Raw genomic sequence first — 22,550 nt, 5'->3', positions numbered from 1 at the left:
GAGGATGTCTCCAATGCCTTCGGCCGGTTTTTCGCAGAGGTTTCGAGCTCCGCTCATTACCACCCTGCCTTCCTCCCCCGCAAACAGGCAGAGGAGGCTAGGCCACCTAACTTCCGCTCCTCGAATCGTGAAAGTTATAATGCCCCATTTACCATGCGGGAACTCGAAACCGCACTTGGCCGATCACAGTCCTCCGCTCCAGGGCCTGATTCTGTTCATATTCAGATGCTGAAGAACCTTTCTCCTGCGGGTAAAGGTTTTCTTCTTCGTACTTACAATCGCATCTGGATTGAGGGACATGTTCCCGCATGCTGGCGCGAGTCTATTGTTGTCCCGATTCCTAAGCCGGGGAAGGACAAGCACGTGCCTTCCAGTTATCGACCCATCTCGCTTACCAGCTGTGTCTGTAAAGTGATGGAGCGAATGGTTAACTCTCGGTTGGTTTGTCTGCTCGAGTCTCGACGCCTACTTACCAATGTACAATGCGGATTTCGTAGGCGCCGCTCTGCTGTCGACCATCTAGTTACCTTGTCGACCTTCATTATGAATAACTTCTTGCGGAAGCGCCCGACCGCGGCTGTGTTCTTTGATTTGGAGAAGGCTTACGACACCTGTTGGAGGGCGGGCATTCTCCGCACCATGCATACATGGGGCCTTCGCGGTCGCCTCCCTCTTTTTATTCGTTCCTTTTTAATGGATCGACAGTTCAGGGTACGTGTGGGTTCTGTCCTGTCAGACACCTTTCACCAGGAGAATGGGGTGCCACAGGGCTCAGTTTTGAGCGTCGCTCTCTTCGCCATAGCGGTCAATCCAATAATGGCTTGCCTCCCAGCTGATGTATCAGGCTCCCTTTTCGTAGACGATTTTACCATCTATTGCAGCGCGCAGCGTACGTGTTTCCTGGAGCGCTGTCTTCAGCGTTCTCTTGACCGTCTTTACTCCTGGAGTGTCGCCAATGGCTTCCGTTTTTTTGCCGAGAAGACGGTCTGTATTAACTTCTGGCGCTACAAGGAGTTTCTCCCACCGTCCTTACGACTCGGTCCCGTTGCTCTCCCATTCGTGGAGACAACAAAATTTTTAGGTCTTACATTTGACAGGAAACTTAGTTGGTCTCCACATGTGTCATATTTGGCTGCCCGTTGTACCCGTTCTCTAAATGTCCTCCGTGTTCTCAGTGGTATGTCGTGGGGAGCGGATCGAACCGTCCTGCTTCGTCTATATCGGTCGATCGTCCGCTCCAAGCTGGATTATGGGAGCTTCGTATACTCCTCTGCACGGCCATCTATCTTACGCCGCCTCAACTCCATACAACATCGCGGTTTACGACTTGCGATCGGAGCGTTTTATACTAGTCCCGTCGAGAGTCTTCATGCTGACGCTGGTGAGTTGCCACTCACCTACCGGCGCGATATACTGCTTTGTCGGTATGCCTGTCGGCTACTGGCAATGCCCGACCACCCGTCTTATCGTTCCTTTTTTGATGACTCTCTCGACAGTCAATACGGGTTGTATGTCTCTGCCCTGCTACCCCCTGGAGTTCGCTTTCGTCGCCTCCTTCAACACCTTAATTTTTCACTCCCTGCAACCTTTCGAGTGGGCGAGAGCCACACGCCACCTTGGCTTCAGGCTCAGGTTCGCGTCCACCTTGACCTCTGCTCGCTCCCGAAGGAGGTTACCCCCGGTTCAGTCTACCACTCCCGTTTTATCGAACTTCGTTCGAAGTTCATTAATATGACCTTCATTTATACAGATGGCTCTAAGACCAATGACGGGGTTGGGTGTTCCTTTATTGTCGGGGCACAAAGTTTCAAATACCGGCTCCATGGCCTTTGTTTGGTCTTCACAGCTGAGCTCTTTGCCCTCTACCAGGCTGTCCTTTACATCTGCCGCCACCGACATTCTGCATATGTCATCTGCTCCGATTCCCTGAGCGCTATCCAGAGCCTCAGTGATCCGTACCCGGTTCACCCTTTCGTGCACCGGATCCAACGCTCTCTTCAGCAGCTGGTGGACGTCGGTTATCCGGTTAGCTTTATGTGGGTTCCTGGCCATGTCGGTATCCCTGGGAACGAGGCTGCAGATGCCGCGGCCAAGGCTGCGGTCCTCCAGCCTCGGACAGCATCTTCTTGTGTCCCTTCGTCCGATTGTAGCAGGGTAATTTGTCGGCGCATTTTATCGCAGTGGCATGCCGATTGGGCTGCACTCACAGACAACAAACTTCGGGCCCTGAAACCTCTTCCCGTGGCTTGGACGTCCTCCTCACGCCCTTCTCGGCGGGAGGAGGTCGTTTTGGCCCGGTTACGAATTGGCCACTGCCGGTTCAGCCATCGCCATCTGCTGACGGCTGCGCCGGCGCCGTTCTGCCCCTGTGGGCAATTGCTGACGGTCTGCCATATTTTAACGGTCTGTCCGGATTTTAACACCCTGCGTCTTGATCTTGGCCTGCCATGTACTGTAGAAGCCATTTTAGCGGATGACCCACGAGCAGCTGCTCGCGTTCTTCATTTTATCAATTTGACAACCCTCTCAAAGGACATTTGATTCTGCTGTTTTCCTTTTTTAATCCTATGCCTGTCAGTCTGTCTTTTATCGTGTTTTCCGTTTCGTTGCTGTTTTAAACTTGTGACTCGCGGTGCATTCCTCAAGTAGTCTGGGCGCTAATGACCGTTGAAGTTGTGCGCCCTAAAACCACAAAAAAAAAAAAATCATCCCGAGCTAGTATCGTTATAACCCGGGGCGCTCACTGTACTTGAGGGATCACCTGTTCCGTGGTACGTACTACCCGGGATGGGATTCCACCCGACCTTGCTGTTAACGTGCTTCCAATCCACCTTTTAGGCCGAGGGTTAAAATTATTTTCACGAAAGTGTCTCGGTTTTTCTTCACCTTTTTGTTCTACGTATGCCTCCGTCGTGGAGGACTTTGAAATGATATATTGTCAGTGCATGTTTTGAGGCAGTCAGTAATAAGTGACCACCTCTTTCTGCTCTCTGAGAAATCTGTCGTAACAAGTGTTTACGTAATGAGTATGTGGAATGTCAGTTGGCCGAAAAACTGCACCGTTCATCCAGTTTGTATGAAAGAAGAACGAATGGGCGCATGAAAGAGAGGTATATCTAACATCTGTTGCAGTGTACCATAATATATTTTAGCTCGAACATGACGACTTTCGACGAGAAAGGGAAGCGTCGTCTTCCGTTGAAACACAGTCCTCCATTTTTACGAAAGATATGTTGAAAATAATCGACTAAGGTGAACATGTAGACATTTTTTCCCTAACCTGCAAAAAGCTACGTTCTTGACTGATAACGAAGATAAAATCGTCTGAAGTACCACTTCAGCTGTGTGACTCTGTCGAAGGAATTTTCGTTGTTCGATAGAAACGAAAGTGGCGGGGGCGTGCCCTGAGAAGGCTTGAAAATACCGCTAAGTGGTATTCAATATGTTTTAAAAGATTTATCAAAGGAACGATCAGCAGCAAGCTCAGATTGTATGCTGTCTTTGTTCGTGTATACAGGAAACTATCACCAGTCGATGATTGTAAAGAAATGTTTAATGAGGGAAACGCTGTTGTCGCTTGTTCTATTGAACTGCAAGTATAATTAAATATATATAAACACAAGCTGATATACATAATAAAAAAAATAGGTTAGTGTCTGAATACGTCATCAGTAGCCCGCCCGGCTAAGCCGCGTGGTGTAACGCGCTGCTTCCCGAGCGGGAAGGCGTGCCGGTACTCGGCACGAATCTGCCCGGTGGACTAGTGTCGAGGTCCGGTGTGCCTGACAGCCTGTGGATGTTTTTAAGGCGGTTTTCCATCTCATCTGCCTCGGCGAATGCGGGCTGGTACCCCTTACCCCGTCTCAGTTACACTATGCCGGCAATTGCTGCGCAAACACTGTCTCCACGTACGCGTACACCGTAATGACTCTACCACGCAAACATTTGGGGTTACACTCGTTTGGTATGAGACGTTTCCGGGGGGTCCCACTGGGTACCGAACCGCACAATAACCCTGGGTGCGGTGTGGGGAGGCGTTGGGGTGAGTGGATTGCTGTGGCCTGTTGTGATGTTGTGAATCACTGAGGGCTACGGCGGGCACGAAGACTCTCCGTTGTTTCTAGGTTCAAAATGGTTCATATGGCTCTGAGCACTATGGGACTTAACATCTGAGGTCATCATTCCCCTAGAACTTAGAACTGCTTAAACCTAACTAACCTAAGGAGGTCACACACATCCATGCCCGAGGCAGGATTCGAACCTGCGACCGTATGTTTCTAGGTCCTCAGTTCAATACACACACACACACACACACACACACACACACACACACACACACACACACACACACACACACACACAACACCACCACCACCACACCACACACACACCACCACCACCACCACCACCACGCGCGCGCGCGTCATCAGTGTACACTATTGAAACCTGTCACATTTACATCTACAGTGTGTTTGTCTACAAATGACCACAGTGGTTTAAAGGAAGTCGGGAGAGATAATTTGATGTAAGCACATGTGGCCCATCACGTCGGGAAACTACCATAAATTGGTCAACAAAAACTATTTACCCTACAACGCATCGCGGTGTGCGAGATTTTCAGTATTTTCTCGGTTTTTACGCGCGTATTATTATTCCTAGAGAAAAAATGGGCTATACTACTTCTGCACACTCATCCGCCCCCCTGTGATAGGTAGGTGGTTCTTACCCTTTCATCGATTCTTTCTAGACAGTAAGCGATACGTGTACGAAGTCCGGTTGAAACCGGTCCAGTGGGTTAGGTTGAGATGGGGATCGTACATAGATACATACTTACTTACGTAAATCCATTTTTATATTATGTATATATTAGTAAAATAGCAGAGCGGAGATTGAACCCAGCCCCCAGTAAAGGTCCCCAAATATATCCGCGGAGCATTATGTCGCATAATTTGCCTCGCGTGCACGCACATCGCCAAGTGTTCCGGCCGTGGGGGTGAGCATTGACTTCGCGCAACGCCACGGAAGCTCCGAGGCACGGACGGAAGGAACGTTTCAAGTTGAGAACAGTTGATATTTATATATTTGATATTTAGTTTTATGAGGTGCTATGCACTCAGGTGTCTGACAACAGACTGTAGCCTATTGTATATAGCTGGCACAATACCTTTTCGCTGTGTATTCATGCTGCCGTCTTAGTACAGCGCTAGAATGTGCCTGCAAATATTTCATGCATTTCTTCTACATGTAAGTTACCGAATAATGATTAAGTCTAAAGTAAGTCTGTGATTACCAGAGTGCTAATAAACTATTATAAAGGATTAGATTTTATATTTGATCGTAATGATGTACATGTTGAGTGTAGCTACTGGTTTGGAACTCAGCGTTGCATTCAAAATTCGACATAAAAAATAAACAAGTAAGTAAATAAATAAATAAATAAATGAATAAAATGTGATTCCCAGCACGAGAAAATGGTTCAAATGGGTCTGAGCACTATGGGACTTAACATCTGAGGTCATCAGTCTCCTAGACTTAGAACTACTTAAACCTAACTAAGCTAAGGACATCACACACATCCATGCCCGAGGCAGGATTCGAACCTGCGTCCTTAGCAGCAGCGCAGTTCCGGACTGAAGCACCTAGAACCGCTCGGCCACAGCGGCTTGCAGCACGAGAAAAACAAAGCAGGATACTCAAAACTACACGGTCAAATCACCTAAATGTAACCACCCCCTGTGGTCGACGTCAACGTTCAATAACCGCTCACAGAATATCGGTGGCAACACTAGCAGTGGAGTTTGTATAAAGCGTATCGGAAATACGTGGCAAACAGTGCACTCGTTGTAATGCGGAAACGGAGCGATTTAGCTGACGTCCAAAAGAGCATGATCATTGGCTTTCGACCTACGGGTGGAAGCGTTTCCGAAACGGCTGTTTGTAAACTGTTCGTGTGCCGCCGTCTTTAAAGTATCCCGTACGTGGCAAAGAGGCGTTATCCAAAACTGGCACTGAGGTAACTATAGTGCACCATGGGTCATAGGTGACATGGGTGAACGATGGCTGCGGAGCTGCTTACGGACGAATAGCCGTGCAACTCTTGAGCAACTGACCACCCAGATGAACCAAGAGCTTACCAACAGCGTCTCATCAACGACCGTTCAGCGAACGTTGGTGCGTATGGGCGTCAGCAGCAGGCGCCTTGCCTTGTTAATAAGTCCATGCTGACTGCTGTTCCTCGGCGACGGAGGTTTGGAATTTGAACGCCTGTACCTCAACTGGACGTCCATCGAGTGGCTACAGGTGGCCTTTTCAGATGAATTACGTTTTATGCTCCATCAGACAGATGGTCGTTGGCGCGTAAGGCTGAAACTTCTGAAGGCAAAGACCCTGTAGCAATCGTCGAAAGGATTCGGGCCGGGGGAGGCAGCGTTATGATCTGGGGAATGTTTTCGTGCCATTCTCTGGGTGATCTCGTCGTTCTGGAAGGCACAATGGATCAGCACAAGTATGCATCAATCCTTGGGGACCATGTTCACCCTACATGCAGTTTGTTATTCCGGGACACAGTGGAATCTACCAGCAGGACAGTAGGACGTGTCACACAGCTCTCAGTGTCGTTCGACGAGACCAGGATGAGTTTACCGTACTCCCCTAGTCATCAAACTCTCCGAATTTAAACCCAATCTGTGGAACCACCTCGATCGGGCACCTAGCGAGGTGGCGCAGTGGTTAGCACACTGGACTCGCATTCGGGAGGACGACGGTTCAATCCCGCGTCCGGCCTTCCTGATTTAAGTTTTCCGTGATTCCCCTAAATCTCTCCAGGCAAATGCCGGGATGGTTCCTTTGAAAGGGCACGGCCGACTTCCTTCCCCGTCCTCCCCTAATCCAATGAGACCGATGACCTCGCTGTCTAGTCTCCCAAAACAACCCAACCTCGATCGGGCTGTTCACGCCATGGATCCTCAGCCGAGAAACGTAACGCAGCTGGCCAGGAGTGGACATGACTCCACATCCCTGTTGGTTGCTTCCAGAACCTCACTGACTCTCTTCCTAGACTGTCCGCGCTGCAAAAACTGGTTATTCAGGCTTTTGACATGTTTTTCGCCTCAATGTGATTGGACAGTGTATTTGCTGATATTTCCGCTACCATCGTATTGGAATTCCGTTTGGGAAAAGGCGTTTGGCTCCCAGAACTGTGTAAGGCTTTTCAGTTGAATACTTCGGTTACTTGTTGTGATTTTCGGTGCATCTTCTCATTTGGGCTAACGATGCAGAGTGGGTCCTCTGCAGACCTTCCCGCTCCATAAAAATCCGATGCGGTCACCGACACTCGAATCCGCAGCTCTTTGCCAGTACCTCTTAGGCATGCTAATCACTAGATCTCGAAGGTGACTAGCTAACAGACTTTCGTGAATAGACTAGAAGAAGCCCTTTCCACGTGGTTTGTGGGTGTGCCACGCAGATAGTGACATCTGCGGGAAAATCGTGATTGATGTGACGTTTAGCACGGGACAGTCTGTGGTATCACGTCTGGACTCGTGTCCTGTATATTGATGGACTGGTGAACACGGCATTAATGTCTTCTGCCTGAGTTAGGGATTTTGAAAATTTGGGGGTTTTGATTAATGCCTTTTGTTATGGTTCTAAAGTATGTGTGTTGAATGTTGTGAACCCTGAACTGGCGGGTGAGAGTGTTTTTGGGATGTTTGTAATTGACCTGGAATGGCTGTGTACCTAAGGATGAAATGAACTGATGAGTTGCGTTTTCTGAATTTGTGATTGGGTTAGTTGTATGACTGTAGAGATGGCGAGTTTTTTTGTTTCTGTGAATGAGTGTATTCGGAACAAACTAGAGTGCGTCAGTAATAATCCTGAAAGCGTTGTTTTGCACTATTTGTAACTTTCGTATGTTAGTGTCTGCCGCAATGCCCCAGATCTCACAGTCATAAAGTATAGCTGGAAGGACCGCAGTCTTCCATATACGTAACGTAACTTGGTGGTCAATCCATCGCCATTTAGTAATGGTTATAACTGGTGCAGTCTTCAGTTACAGGCGTCGGGTATGTGTGTATTCCGAGAGAGTGTGAGAGGTTGCCATCGAATTGAAGTATGATGTCACACCAGGGGAGGCCTCGTCCATCTCTATACATTTAATGGTTAGGAGGTCTCCTTCCAGTTGTGAACATTATGCCATTACGCTTAGTTGGATTGATTTTTGCTTACCAGAAATTGCAACACTGCGTGACCTGATCAAGATGCCTTTTGATATTGAAGACTGGCGTAGACAGCAGTGGCATCTGCAAAGAAGGCAAGATTTGTTTTTCCCGCTTTGGCATGCCAATCGTGAAAATACCGTACCGAATAGGCCACAGAATAGATACATGGGAGACTCCTCCCTCGATGGACCTAATTCTACTCTTCTGTCTGTCAGGATTAATATAAAATTTCTGATTATGTCAGAATGAGTTCAGCATCTTCAAAAGATGTTGTGAATGGTCATACTGGCGGAGCTTATAGATTAGTCCGTCGTGCCAGACGCAGTCAAAAGTCTTTTCAGTGTCTAAAATAACCGCTCCCGTGCTGTGCTCGTCGCCTCTAGCCTTGCATACCTGCCCAACAACACGGGTGGCCTGTGATATTATCCCATCCCCGGCACGAAATCCGAGGTGTGACGGGAACGTTATATTACGTTCTGTCAAGAGTTCTTGCAGTGTTGTAACGATGAAGCTCTAGTTTTGCCTATGATACACAGGAGGGAGACCGGTCTGTGATTTTGTGGGAAGAGAGGCTTTTTATCAGGTTTGTGTTCATTTGTGACAGTGGCTCGACTGGACTGTGTAAAGAATTGGACTGTGTAAAGAATTGGACTGTGTAAAGAATTGGACTGTGTAAAGAATTGGACTGTGTAAAGAATTGGACTGTGTAAAGAATTGGACTGTGTAAAGATTTGGACTGTGTAAAGATTTGGACTGTGTAAAGAATTGGATTGTGTAAAAATTAGGACTTTGCACGGGTGCTGATGACCACACAGTTGAGCACCACACAAACTAATCATCATCATAATAATCATCAGGTTTTGGTATGGTCATCACTTTGGCAATTTTCCAGGAGGTAGGAAAGTGAGAATGTTTACACAGGAATTCTAGATGTTGGTTTGAGTAGGGTAGCTGAGGGAGGTAGATCTCTGAGTTGGAGTGGCTTTAAGCCACAAAGACGGGAGGTTTGGAGATGCTGAGCCATCTTAAAGATGAGCAGACTGCTTTGGGGGTCACAGGTTGAAATGTAGTCTGTGAGCGTCGTCTGACACTGAGTAACCTTGCGATTGCACGTATGACTTCTTCTTCGTGGTCGTCAGTACCTTCGTCGACTGCTCTGTTCTCCATGACTGGAGTTCCAGGGAGCTCGCCACAGCTTCCGTTTCGTCGTCGGGGAAAGGGGGGGGGGAAGGGACCGCATAGACAAGACCGTTTACGCCGTAAAGTGGCGGTACGGGACAGAAAAGCTATCCGCAGCGTCGTCCAAGTGACAGGACGCAGGGGTCTTCCGCTCCGGTCGCAGTGGGGACTCAGCCAGAGCGCTGCGCTGGCGGAGTCTTTGACCTCGCGTCCTGCGTTTCGTCTGAGGCGTCCCATCCGCTCATCTGACAGCCGGCCGGCCCCTGCTCGGCGTTACACAACGGGAGGCAGACGAGCTCGGGCCCGCAGGCAGCCAGCTGTTACAACACCGGGGGAAGAGCGTCAGCGAGAGCGACAGCGTGCTACTGGCCGACGACGTAGCTGGTGAAGGCAATGATGGAGGGGCCGGGGGACGTGTCGCACTTGACTGCACGTGTGACGCTCTCTCTTCCTCTCTACCTAGTAAGGATAACACCATCATCTGTGTTTACTGATTTCATTCACACACAACAGGTTTAGGTGTTACAGTACACCTTCTTCAGGCCCCTCGATACAGCAAATATACCATTTGTCACATTGGTCATACGAAGAGTGCTAATGGGAAACAGCCCAAATGTGCGATTGGGGTCGTCTTCTGCCACATGCTGGGTCAGGGGGACCCTAGGCCCTGCCTCTTTTGCCTGCTGCCTCTGCCATCCCTCCTTTACTCCGTTTCAATTGCTTTTAGCCGGTTTGCCTCGTTTTGTGCCGCACGCTGTTTCCCGTTTTAGGCGCAGCACTCTGTTGTTTGGTGGATGCTAATCTCCACTTAAACGCTTTGCCTATGATGGATCAGCTGTGTGAGGGCCTGTCCCCTTTGCATGCAGACCGTTGGGGGCACCTATGTGCGGCATTAACTTCAAAAATGGTTCAAATGGCTCTGAGCACTATGGGACTGAACTTCTGAGGTCATCAGTCCCCTATAACTTAGAACTACTTAAACCTAACTAACCTAAGGAAATCACACACATCCATGTCCGAGGCAGGATTCGAACCTGCGACCGTAGTGGTCGTGCGGTTCCAGACTGTAGCGCCTAGAACCGCTCGGCCACCCCGGCCGGGCGGGATTAACCTCGAGGGATATTCAGCAAAGACTGTCACTAATTCTCCTACAACAATGTGTTGTAAAAAGTCATTCATATAGACTTTTGACTCCAAGATGATGATGTTTCGTTTGGGGGGCGCTCAACTGCGCGGTCATCAGCGTCCGTACGAAGTCGCAGTTTTTACACAGTCCAATTTTTACACAGTCCAATGTAGCCACCGTCACGAAGGATGATGATGATGATGATGATGATGATGATGAAATAATGAGGACAACACAGACACCCAGTCGCCGGGCAGAGAGAATCCCCAACCCGGCCGGGAATGGAACCCGGGACCCTGTTATCCAGAGGCAGCAACGCTATACTCCGTATGTCGAGAGAAGAGCTCTGACAGCTGGCAGCGCAGTTTGGAGTATTCGACACGGTCGGGCACGGAGCCAGCGGTGGGGGGAACGGGGTGACAGACCTTCCCGTCCCACCGTTCGGCTCGCGACAACACTCGGCTCCTTCAGAACTTAACAATGCCGCGTCATTCATTGCAGCATTCCTGTAGGGGCAGCATTCTGCTGACCGATGTGTTGCTTGAAGGAGTATTTTTTCACATGCGCTACCAGTGTTTGTCCCTTACACAAAGACACACTCAAGTATTTTCTTTAATGATGTTGCAGCCATTTGACTGCAGCAATTTTTATTTTATTGGTATTCGGTTCAGATTTCGCTGTATCTCATACCAGTCTGATATCTTTTGACATATAAATAAGTTACTGTACTTGACAATGGCCTATGGCCAAACTCTGGATCGTATAACAATAAAATAAAAATTATTACCGCCAAACGACGGTAACATAATTTAAAAAAATTACCATGCCTACGTTTCCAGCCAAAAATACAAATTACACACAATCAGATTTTCAACATTAACAAGGTAAAGCAAATTTCACAGATGTTACGTGTAAAATATCGAAGAAGGACGGTGCCTCTATTTTTCGTGCGGGAGTACGGAAACCCCAAGATCGTCGTCATCTGATTGGTCATCTCTCGTCACGACCACGTAGTCTTCGATATCTTTGCTGCTGCTGTCCTCATCGTCTGATAAAGAAATTACAATATTATGAACGGATTCTTCTCTTACATCTTCAGTGTTTGACCTTGTAATCTCTGTCCACATGTGGTTCACGACGTTCTTCCAATTTTCTGGCACTTTTCGTGTGACAGCCACATTTACTAGCCTCTCTGTGTCTCGCAACGTAAAGGTTTTGTTTCGCTCCGCAACATCTGCTTTTATTTGACCCCTGATTATTTCTACTGCGTTGTAATGCCAGTGGTACGGTCGAAGACGTGTAACTTCGTGGCCGTGGTTCTCTGCTAATGTATCAATCGCATAGTGCGTCTTCTGTGGCTTGTATTATTTCGCTGATTCCAGAAGTTCCGCTTTCCGCATATTCTGTTCAAAGCCTATTTTATTATCTTTCACCCAGCTGACTATTTCGTCTCTCTTTGCAGCAGCCATTGGTGCTTTATTTACTGTACAGACAGAATGGTACGGCGCATTGTCCATAGCAAAAACACTACCAGAACTGACGTTTGGTAGTAAACGAGTATCGAACCAGTCTTTGAATGTATCTGCTTTCATCTCCTCGTGTTAGTCGATTACCGGGCACAAAACTGTTCATAGAGCCAGCATGAACTACAATTAGTCGCCCTCCGTTACCAGATGGCACACTCATAGTTCCGTGGCGCGTGTCGTCTGTCCATGCGACGGAACGTGCATGACGCACGTTGACCCATGTTTCATCAATCCATATTACATCTTCCGGATTCATTGCTAGCAACGCGTACAGGAAACGACATCTCCATGCTACAATGTCTCCGCGTTACATTAAAACCTTTCGTCCTGAGATCTTTTTCTAACGGAAGCCAATTTTGTTTTCAAAACAATGGAGAGACTTGTCGTTCTGCCTGTGAACAAACCACTGTCCGACAGTGATGCCATCAACTCTTTAAGACCAGTTTCTCCTTCCTGCTGTAGTACGCGTGTATGTGTTGCCTGATAGTACTTTCGTCGAAGTTGTCTGTTTCAGTCACACGACACGATCTCTTCCTTGACTTTCCAGGGCTCGCAGCTGAATAGGCAGCCTCACTATCATTTGTGACTCTCTCCACTGGCGCTGTAGAGATGTTCAACGCTTCTGCCACTCTGTCAACCACTTTACACACTGATATCAAAGGCCCGCAATTGTCCCTTTCTCTTTCAAAGTAAACACGCAATCCGTATATAATTTCGCGTGCTTGGGATTTCAGTGTAGCTCCTTTCCCGAAAGTCCTCTGCACTACACTTTTCCACTTACAACACACACACACACACACACACACACACACACACACACACACACACACACACACACACCTTTACACACTTTTCTACTGATACACACATCAAGAAACTCGCAGAAGTAGCGCAATGCACACGTTCACACACAATCCTGAACGTAGCACGTGGTGCAACTGACTGAAAGCAACGGTCGCCAGCCCTACGGCAACACTGTGGCATTGCCATGGTAACGTAAACAAAAGCTCGCGGTCTGATTGACCGTCGTGGATGCGCGAAGCATGTGCGCCAAGGCCGTGTCAACTACCAGAGCTCTTCTCTCGCCGTATGGAGTATAGCCACTAGACCACAAGCTGCGGACTTTTGAAACCAAGAATGGAGTTTTGCAAGGAACAGAAGTCAGTATTGAGCGATTCTTTTCATGAATTTAATTTTGCTACTGTCTGGCAAAAAATTTAAAAGATATGAAAAATGATTTTGTTGACTGTAGTTCCACTACTAAAAAAATGCTGCTTTATTTCTGTACTTGTATTAACACAAGTAATACTTAACGCCTCAGTACTAATGGCAGTGCTAACGAAAACTTTATTATTCGTTCTCGCCGGCCGCGGTGGTCTCACGGTTCTAGGCGCGCAGTCCGGAACCGTGCGACTGCTACGGTCCCAGGTTCGAATCCTGCCTCGGGCATGGATGTGTGTGGTGTCCTTAGGTTAGTTAGGTTTAAGTAGTTCTAAGTTCTAGGGGACTGATGACCACAGCAGTTGAGTCCCATAGTGCTCAGAGCCATTTGAACCATTTTTATTCGTTCTTAGACTCAGTCAGTTTCCTACTATGTTGCTTAGAACGTTCTTGATAAATTATTTATTTTCTAATTGCTTTTGTTTGCGTTACCATGGCAATGCCACAGTGTTGCCGTAGGGCTGGCGACCGTTGCTTTCAGTCAGTTGCACCACGTGCTACGTTCAGGATTGTGTGTGAACGTGTGCATTGCGCTACTTCTGCGAGTTTCTTGATGTGTGTATCAGTAGAAAAGTGTGTAAAGGTGTGTGTGCTCTTGTCTCAGTCAAGTAAAATAGTTCAGATGCTGTGGCGCGGAATAAGTCACCTAGACGCGGTCGTACGTAAACGTATCATAAAACAAAATGTTACACTTAGTCAAGGTAGTTAAAATATTTAATCATTATTTTTAGTATTGATAAGGTGGCAGCTTAATACTGCATTATCAGAACACCTTCCCAATTTTTTCGATGCATGTAAGTTATCTGCAAAAAGAGAGACACTAGTTTTTGAGACTCTTGACAAAAGTGTGATTTGGCACCTTACAAAATGTCACATCCCCACTTTTCATGTATTAATTACATGTGTGCATATGATCAGCATAGATTTAAAACCTTAACGAAAGACAAGAATTACAGAGTGTGTTAGCTGTATCATAATTATTGCGATAAAATCAAATAGCCTCAGTTACAGATATATTACTAGCTAGAAACAGTACTTACATACAAGTGAAAGGAATTGTACGGCATTATTCAATAGAGTCTAGAAACTATTATGCTGTATGAACCTTAGGAGGACTGTATTGCTCTTGTCTCAGTCAAGTAAAATAGTTCAGATGCTGTGGCGCGGAATAAGTCACCTAGACGCGGTCGTACGTAAACGTATCATAAAACAAAATGTTACACTTAGTCAAGGTAGTTAAAATATTTAATCATATGCTGTCCTTGCAGTGTAGAGTCATTATTTGTATTTCAGTAGGCTACACGTGGCCATTTACGATGTTCCACTCAGTTCGTCAAATGAAGGTAATACGTGACCTGAGATAGGACTCCTATACGTGTGGTACCTCGTGACTTAGGGACGCTTTAATAATTAGGCAACACAGAGTAAATTGCGCACCTGCCGTAAAATGCAAACGCATGTAACCACATAGTATACTGTACCTATACATGTGTTGGTGTCTAAAGGGAACGCCACCAGGCATATATTAGGAATAGTTGAGGTAGTTGATTAGGTATTTGGAAATAAAGAACCATACGCGAATGGTAGAAGACATCGCCTTAAATCATAATACGTGGCGATTCATATTGTATTATTCGGCTACACTTACATAACAATAAATTTGACCTAATAAAGGGTGTTAATAATTTGATAAACGTAGCAATCTGGAACGGACGCCTATCTAATGTAACCCTATCAATTGTGTCATAAAGACAACACGTGACAACTACTACTGTAGGCTGGCAGGAAGGTCAACGGAAGCGGTTTACTACAGACAGTACGAGATACGAATTAAATCATGATTTATAACTATATAAGAAGGGACTAAAATCTCAGCGCTCTCTTTGTCTCTTCCTCCTCCACTGCAGTCTTCCAGCTCTCTCTCTCTCTCTCTCTCTCTCTCTCTCGCTATCTCTCTCGCTATCTCTCCCTCTCTCTGTCTCCACCTCCACCTCCCTCATATGAGGTTATCCCACAGTTTTAAGATCAAAAACTAGTTAGTACATTCCAATACATGATCAACTGTTGTGACATATCAAGTAAAGTTTGACTGATACTGAACTCATTTATTAAAAGACGTAGATAAGATACAATACAAGTTGCATGTTCCCTACAAACTATCAGTTGGAAAAGCGACCAACACAATTAGAAAAATTGTTTGCTTTAATCTGCAGTTACACTTATATTTTGTGTGCTGAGAAGCTGTTTTGTTACCAGTCATACGATAAAAAAATTCGCAGTCCATAGTTAAAATATTCTTTACGAAACATTTACAAAATACTTTTCTCCATTATAACTAACATATCGTACAAAGTGCAGACTTAAAATTTAGGCAGCCCCTTTTCTGTGGCGCACAGTCATCAAGATCGCTTATCCAAGTAGGTGTGATATACTAAAAGCAAAGATCAAAGCTACGCTCCAAATAGACGAAATTCCGACCAGAAGCGATAAGAATACCCCTATGTACAGAGGATTTTTATTTCTTGAAAATGAATCTTCTAACCAAGTATGTGTTGTCCAAGTTGGTTAAATATTCATTGTGAGATCTATGGTGTAAAGTGGTTTATTTTCAGTTATCTTTTTAATTGTGACATTACTCTGAGATGAAGAGATTCGCACGGGAGAGAAATTACTGGCGTGCCACACCAGATCAGTCATTCATTTCAAATGACACGACAAGAAAATTCGTGAAATTAGAGCTAATACAGTGGCTTACCGGCAGTCATTCTACCCACGTGCTATTCGTAAGTGGAACAGGAAAGGGAAGATCAGTTAGTGGTACCAGAAGTACCCTCTGCCACACCCCATCAGGTGGCTTGCGGAAAACTTTATACCCATGGCTGACGTTCGTTTTGCATGGAAAAGTGTAGAGCAGGTCTTTATCTATCAATGAATGTCAAATGTTGATTGATTTTTTTTAATTTACTGGCATTCGGGACGTGCCCAAACAGCCATCTCAATTGTGGAACGTCAGTTATGACGATACGAACATGAGGACAACACAAAACCCAGTCCACGTTGTTGTTGTTGTTGTTGTTGTTATTGTTGTGGTCTTCAGTCCTGAGACTGGTTTGATGCAGCGCTCCATGCTTCTCTATCCTGTGCAAGTTTCTTCATCTCCCAGTACCTACTGCAACCTACATCCTTCTGAATCTGCTTAGTGTATTCATCTCTTGGTCTCCCTCTACGATTTTTACCCTCCACGCTGCCCGCCAATACTAAATTGGTGATCCCTTGATGCCTCAGAACATGTCCTACCAGCCGATCCCTTCTTCTGGTCAAGTTGTGCCACAAACTTCTCTTCTCCCCAATCCTATTCAATACCTCCTCATTAGTTATGTGATCTACCCATCTAATCTTCAGCATTCTTCTGTAGCACCACATTTCGAAAGCTTCTATTCTCTTCTTGTCCAAACTATTTATCGCCCACGTTTCACTTCCATACATGGCTACACTCCATACAAATACTTTCAGAAACGACTTCCTGACACTTAAATCTATACTCGATGTTAACAAATTTCTCTTCTTCAGAAACGCTTTCCTTGCCATTGCCAGTCTACATTTTATATCCTCTCTACTTCGACCATCATCAGTTATTTTGCTCCCCAAATAGCAAAACTCCTTTACTACTTTAAGTGCCTCATTTCCTAATCTAATTCCCTCAGCATCACCCGACTTAATTAGACTACATTCCATTATCCTTGTTTTGCTTTTGTTGATGTTCATCTTATATCCTCCTTTCAAGACACTGTCCATTCCATTCAACTGCTCTTCCAAGTCCTTTGCTGTCTCTGACAGAATTACAATGTCATCGGCGAACCTCAAAGTTTTTATTTCTTCTCCATGGATTTTAATACCTACTCCAAATTTTTCTTTTGTTTCCTTTACTGCTTGCTCAATATACAGATTGAACAACATCGGGGAGAGGCTACAACCCTGTCTTACTCCCTTCCCAACCACTGCTTCCCTTTCATGTCCCTCGACTCTTATAACTGCCATCTGGTTTCTGCACAAATTGTAAATAGCCTTTCCCTCCCTGTATTTTACCCCTGCCACCTTTAGAATTTGAAAGAGAGTATTCCAGTCAACATTGTCAAAAGCTTTCTCTAAGTCTACAAATGCCAGAAACGTAGGTTTGGCTTTCCTTAATCTTTCTTCTAAGATAAGTCGTAAGGTCAGTATTGCCTCACGTGTTCCAGTGTTTCTACGGAATCCAAACTGACCTTCCCCGAGGTTGGCTTCTACTAGTTTTTCCATTCGTCTGTAAAGAATTCGTGTTAGTATTTTGCAGCTGTGACTTATTAAACTGATAGTTCGGTAATTTTCACATCTGTCACCACCTGCTTTCTTTGGGATTGGAATTATTATATTCTTCTTGAAGTCTGAGGGTATTTCGCCTGTTTCATACATCTTGCTCACCAGATGGTAGAGTTTTGTCAGGACTGGCTCTCCCAAGGCCTTGTTTCGACTCGGGACTTTCAGTGCTCTGTCAAACTCTTCACGCAGTATCGTATCTCCCATTTCATCTTCATCTACATCCTCTTCCATTTCCATAATATTGTCCTCAAGTACATCGCCCTTGTATAGACTCTCTATATACTCCTTCCACCTCTCTGCTTTCCTTTCTTTGCTTAGAACTGGGTTTCCATCTGAGCTCTTGATATTCATACAAGTCGTTCTCTTATCTCCAAAGGTCTCTTTAATTTTCCTGTAGGCAGTATCTGTCTTACCCATAGTGAGATAAGCCTCTACATCCATACATTTGTCCTCTAGCCATCCCTGCTTAGCCATTTTGCACTTCCTGTCGATCTCATTTTTGAGACGTTTGTATTCCTTTTTTTCCTACTTCGTTTACTACATTTTTATATTTTCTCCTTTCATCAATTAAATTCAATATTTCTTCTGTTACCCAAGGATTTCTACTAGCCCTCGTCTTTTTACCTACTTGATCCTCTGCTGCCTTCACTACTTCATACATAAAAGCTACCCATTCTTCTTCTGCTGTATTAATTTTCCCCCATTCCTGTCAATTGTTCCCTTATGCTCTCCCTGAAACTCTGTACAACCTCTGGTTCTTTCAGTTTATCCAGGTCCCATCTCCTTAAATTCCCACCTTTTTGCAGTTTCTTCAGTTTTAATCTACAGTTCATAACCAATAGATTGTGGTCAGAGTCCACATCTGCCCCTGGAAATGTCTTACAATTTAAAACCTGGTTCCTAAATCTCTGTCTTACCATTATATAATCTATCTGATACCTTTTAGTATCTCCAGGGTTCTTCCATATATACAACCTTCTTTCATGATTCTTAAACCAAGTGTTAGCTATGATTATGTTGTGCTCTGTGCAAAATTCTACCAGGCGGCTTCCTCTTTCATTTCTTAGCCCCAATCCATATTCACCTACTACGTTTGCTTCTCTCCCTTTTCCTACTGACGAATTCCAGTCACCCATTACTATTAAATTTTCGTCTCCCTTCACTATCTGAATAATTTCTTTTATTTCATCATACATTTCTTAAATTTCTTCGTCATGTGCAGAGCTAGTTGGCATATAAACTTGTACTACTGTAGTAGGTGTGGCCTTCGTATCTATCTTGGCCACAGTAATGCGTTCACTATGCTGTTTGTAGTAGCTTACCCACATTCCTATTTTCCTATTCATTATTAAACCTACTCCTGCATTACCCCTATTTGATTTTGTGTTTATAACCCTGTAGTCACCTGACCAGAAGTCTTGTTCCTCCTGCCACCGAACTTCACTAATTCCCACTATATCTGACTTCAACCTATCCATTTCCCTTTTTAAATTTTCTAATCTACCTGCCCGATTAAGGGATCTGACATTCCACGCTCCGATCCGTAGAACGCCAGTGTTTTTTCTCCTGATAACGACATCCTCTTGAGTAGTCCCCGCCCGGAGATCCGAATGGGGGACTATTTTACCTCCGGAATATTTTACCCAAGAGGACGCCATCATCATTTAATCATACAGTCCACGAGCGGATAAAATCTCCGATCAGTGGTGGTGGTGTTGATGGTTGTGGTGGTGGTGATGGTGGTGATGATGATTATGTCGATGATGATATTTAGTTGTTCCTATTTTTGAGTATTCTCTTGAATTCCCAGGCGGCACTCGCTCGTTTCAGCAGTTTCCTTCGACAGCACATTTAGACGGCCGCGCTGCGTGATATCCCGGCGGCCTAAGTGGCGCAGATTTGCTGGTGGAAAGCCCTTTGAAACTTTGAGGTGTAAACTGTCCTCGAGCGCTGCGCGAAGCCCCACTCGCCGCTTACCGCGAGCTGCTTATAACGCTTCTGCTCTTGTGAGCTCGCCAGAATATCCTCAGCAGCAGGAAGCGGCTGTTCTCAACATCGCCTACATCTGCGCAGTTTCGCACGTCCACTGCGTCCTGTTTTCGCAACAGAATGAGAGTGGCGATCTTTGAGTTCATTTGATGTTGCACATCCTTTAGACAGAATGAGATTCACCGATGGGCAACAACATTGTGACCACTGTCCATTCATCGACTCAATGCCTCCTGGTCGCGTTACGAGCACGTGACTGGATAAGGAAAGTATATGAGCGGAGCAGAGACGGATGGGGATCATTTTCGCAGCGATACGAATCACAGTTGGGGATATCCACCGATGTAAGCGACTTTGACAAAGGGCCAATCGTTATGGCCTGGGAACAAGCGTCTCGAAAGCGACGAAGTTGGTCCGCTGTTTGCGTGCTGCTATCGTCAGCATATCGGTACGCATGCGACACCGTGCGCTGCCAATTTCTTCTAGAACTCCGCTCATAAAAAACGAGAATCTTCCGGGGCTCATAACACGGGTACTGTTGCTAATAGAAACGTAAGGTCAAAGTTTTAGGATATTCCTTGCATTTAGGATCGTTTGTATGCCCAACAGAAGGATCCTCTTAATGTGAGTATCCTACAGTAAGGGGTCAAAATTTCAATATTACACTCTTCCTCCAGCTTAGGCCAATGGAACAAAGCGATTCGTTGTTTTTGCATTAGATGTGCTCCATAGTGGTTGTGGAGCGGTTCCTGAGAAATTCCGAAAAACGCGTTTTTTACCATATTTTTCGCCGTCAGTAGCGGATATCTAAATATCTAAATAATTGCAAAAATACTGCAAATTAAGTGGTCAGATAGAGTATGGTATGAAAAATAACTAGTTTTCGTTTCTCTGCTAATGATTTACAATTACCACATCTCCGCATTTCCCGCTTAACTACCCGTTGTCTCTCTTAGTACTGTGATTCTCATCGTGTATCTCTTCCCACTGCTCGCTGAGCATCCCAAGTTTTTAGTGGATTTCAGGTTAAAAGTTCCTGTTTTACTGTTGGAAGTCATTCCTGTTCGTGTGAACCGATTGTAAGCATTCCTTTTCAGACGTATCGGAAACATTATTTTGAAAACTTACATAGTTCACTGAAAGCACTCAAGGCCATTTTTGCCCTTCTGTTCGTTTCTTTTACTGTCCATCTTTTACTGTTCGCCTTAGAGGGGCCTCAAGTACAAAAAATCGCTAGGGAATTCTGTGAATGCATTGTTAATTTATACAGTGTTGTTTTACACATTTCAGTTACACATTACTCTTGTTTTTTTTACAACCGTATAGGTGTGGCTGCTTGACATCCATTAAGATCATTTCAGTGCGGATACATTCTCTCTCTCCTGAACTCCTGCGGGAATCCAGCGTGATGAAGCGAGCAATGAGTGTAATAGACAAGGGGCGCTACCTAAGTAGTATGCGAAAAGTTGAGAATTTTGGCCAGACAGAAAGAGTTCTCGGATATTCGAAGCTGTAAGACGACCACTTGCGTAAATCGGGAAATCTGGGTTAGAGTCCCGGTCCGGCAAAAATTTTCACTTGTCCCAATTGAATTAATTTTAGTGTCCAGTTGCAGTCGATCTTAGAATTTATTTCATTTCATCATGTAATTGTAACTGATTGTAAGAGCTATTTTCTAATTTGCTCTGCGAGGTGCTTCCACTCGTTGTTGAAGCTAATGTGCACTGGAGGCAAACATTACAACGTCATCAGCAGAACGGAGGTCATAAGATGAGTTCGTTTTGCTGGTTGAGGGATACGGAAACTTGCTCTAGGACTGCTGAGAACAGTTTCGGTAATACGGAATCTTCTTGCCTGTTTCCTCTTTCATTTTTAAGTTAATCACTGTCCTGATGAAGTCTAATGTGGCCTGAATCAGTGCAGAATACTGAGAGGAGGTATTTGCCGAATAATGGAAAAAATGGTAGAAGCTGATCTCGATGAAGATCAGTTTGGATTCCAGAGAAATGTACGAACTGGCGAGACCATACTGACAGTGCGACTTAACTGAGAAAATCGGTTCAAGAAAGGCAAACCTATGTTTATAGCGTTAGTAGACTTCAAGAATGCTTTTAGAATTTTTATTGAATACACATTATGAAGTTATGAAGGTGGGGAGTAAGATGTTGGCTACAGCTTGTACAAAAACGAAAGTGCAGTTACAAGAGCCGAAGGACGTGGAAGGGAAGCAGCAGTTGAGAAGGGAGAGAGACGGGAGTGTACCCTCCCCCGTTGTCGTTCAATTTGTGTTTTGAGAGTAAGCAGTAGAGGTAAACAAGGCGAAATGTGAAATAATTAGCAACAGGAAGTAACAGCTTTGCGGGTATGGCATTGTTAATTTGTCAGACACGGCAAAGGGTGTGAACGGAATGGATAGTGTCATGAAAACATGGTAGATGAATCTCAGCTAAAGCAGATTGAAGATATTGGAATTTATTAGAAATACATCAGGTGATGCTGATGGATCAGATTAGGGACTGGGATACTAAAAGTGGTAGGTGAGTTTGTTATTTGGGTAGCAGCAACGTAACTGACGAGGGCCTAAATAGAGAAGATATAAAATGCATACTGGCAATAGCAAGAAAAGCTTTTACGAAAAAGAGATAACATCAAATATAAATTTAGTGTATTTGTTTGGAGCGTAGCCTTGTACGGAAGTGAGATGTGGACCAGAAGCAGCAAACCACAACATGAAGTATATAGACTGACATACGTTGAACCACTGCTTTATTTCTGCATAGCTGCTCGTACAGATTTTGTTCAAACTGACTCAAAAATTTCTCAAATTCTGTGAATCCCACACAAAACGGTAATTCCTATTTATTGCTCCATTGTTATGTACGAGGGGCGTTCAAAAAGTAATCCAACACATTTTTTTCTGAAAGTAGTGTGGTT

The 22,550-nt window shown here is 45.2% G+C and overlaps 1 protein-coding gene across 3 annotated transcripts in view; it reads left to right on the top strand.

The window, feature by feature from the left end:
* Positions 1 to 22,550, top strand: part of LOC126412356 (tyrosine-protein phosphatase non-receptor type 9) — a 796,012-nt gene that overhangs the window by 96,310 nt on the left and 677,152 nt on the right. The gene's annotated exons all lie outside the window — the stretch shown is intronic.

This window comes from Schistocerca serialis, chromosome 7 (assembly GCF_023864345.2).
Source record: "Schistocerca serialis cubense isolate TAMUIC-IGC-003099 chromosome 7, iqSchSeri2.2, whole genome shotgun sequence".
NCBI lineage: Eukaryota > Metazoa > Arthropoda > Insecta > Orthoptera > Acrididae > Schistocerca > Schistocerca serialis.
The sequence above is the reverse complement of the archived record's forward strand: the minus strand, read 5'-3'. Positions and strand labels throughout refer to the sequence as shown.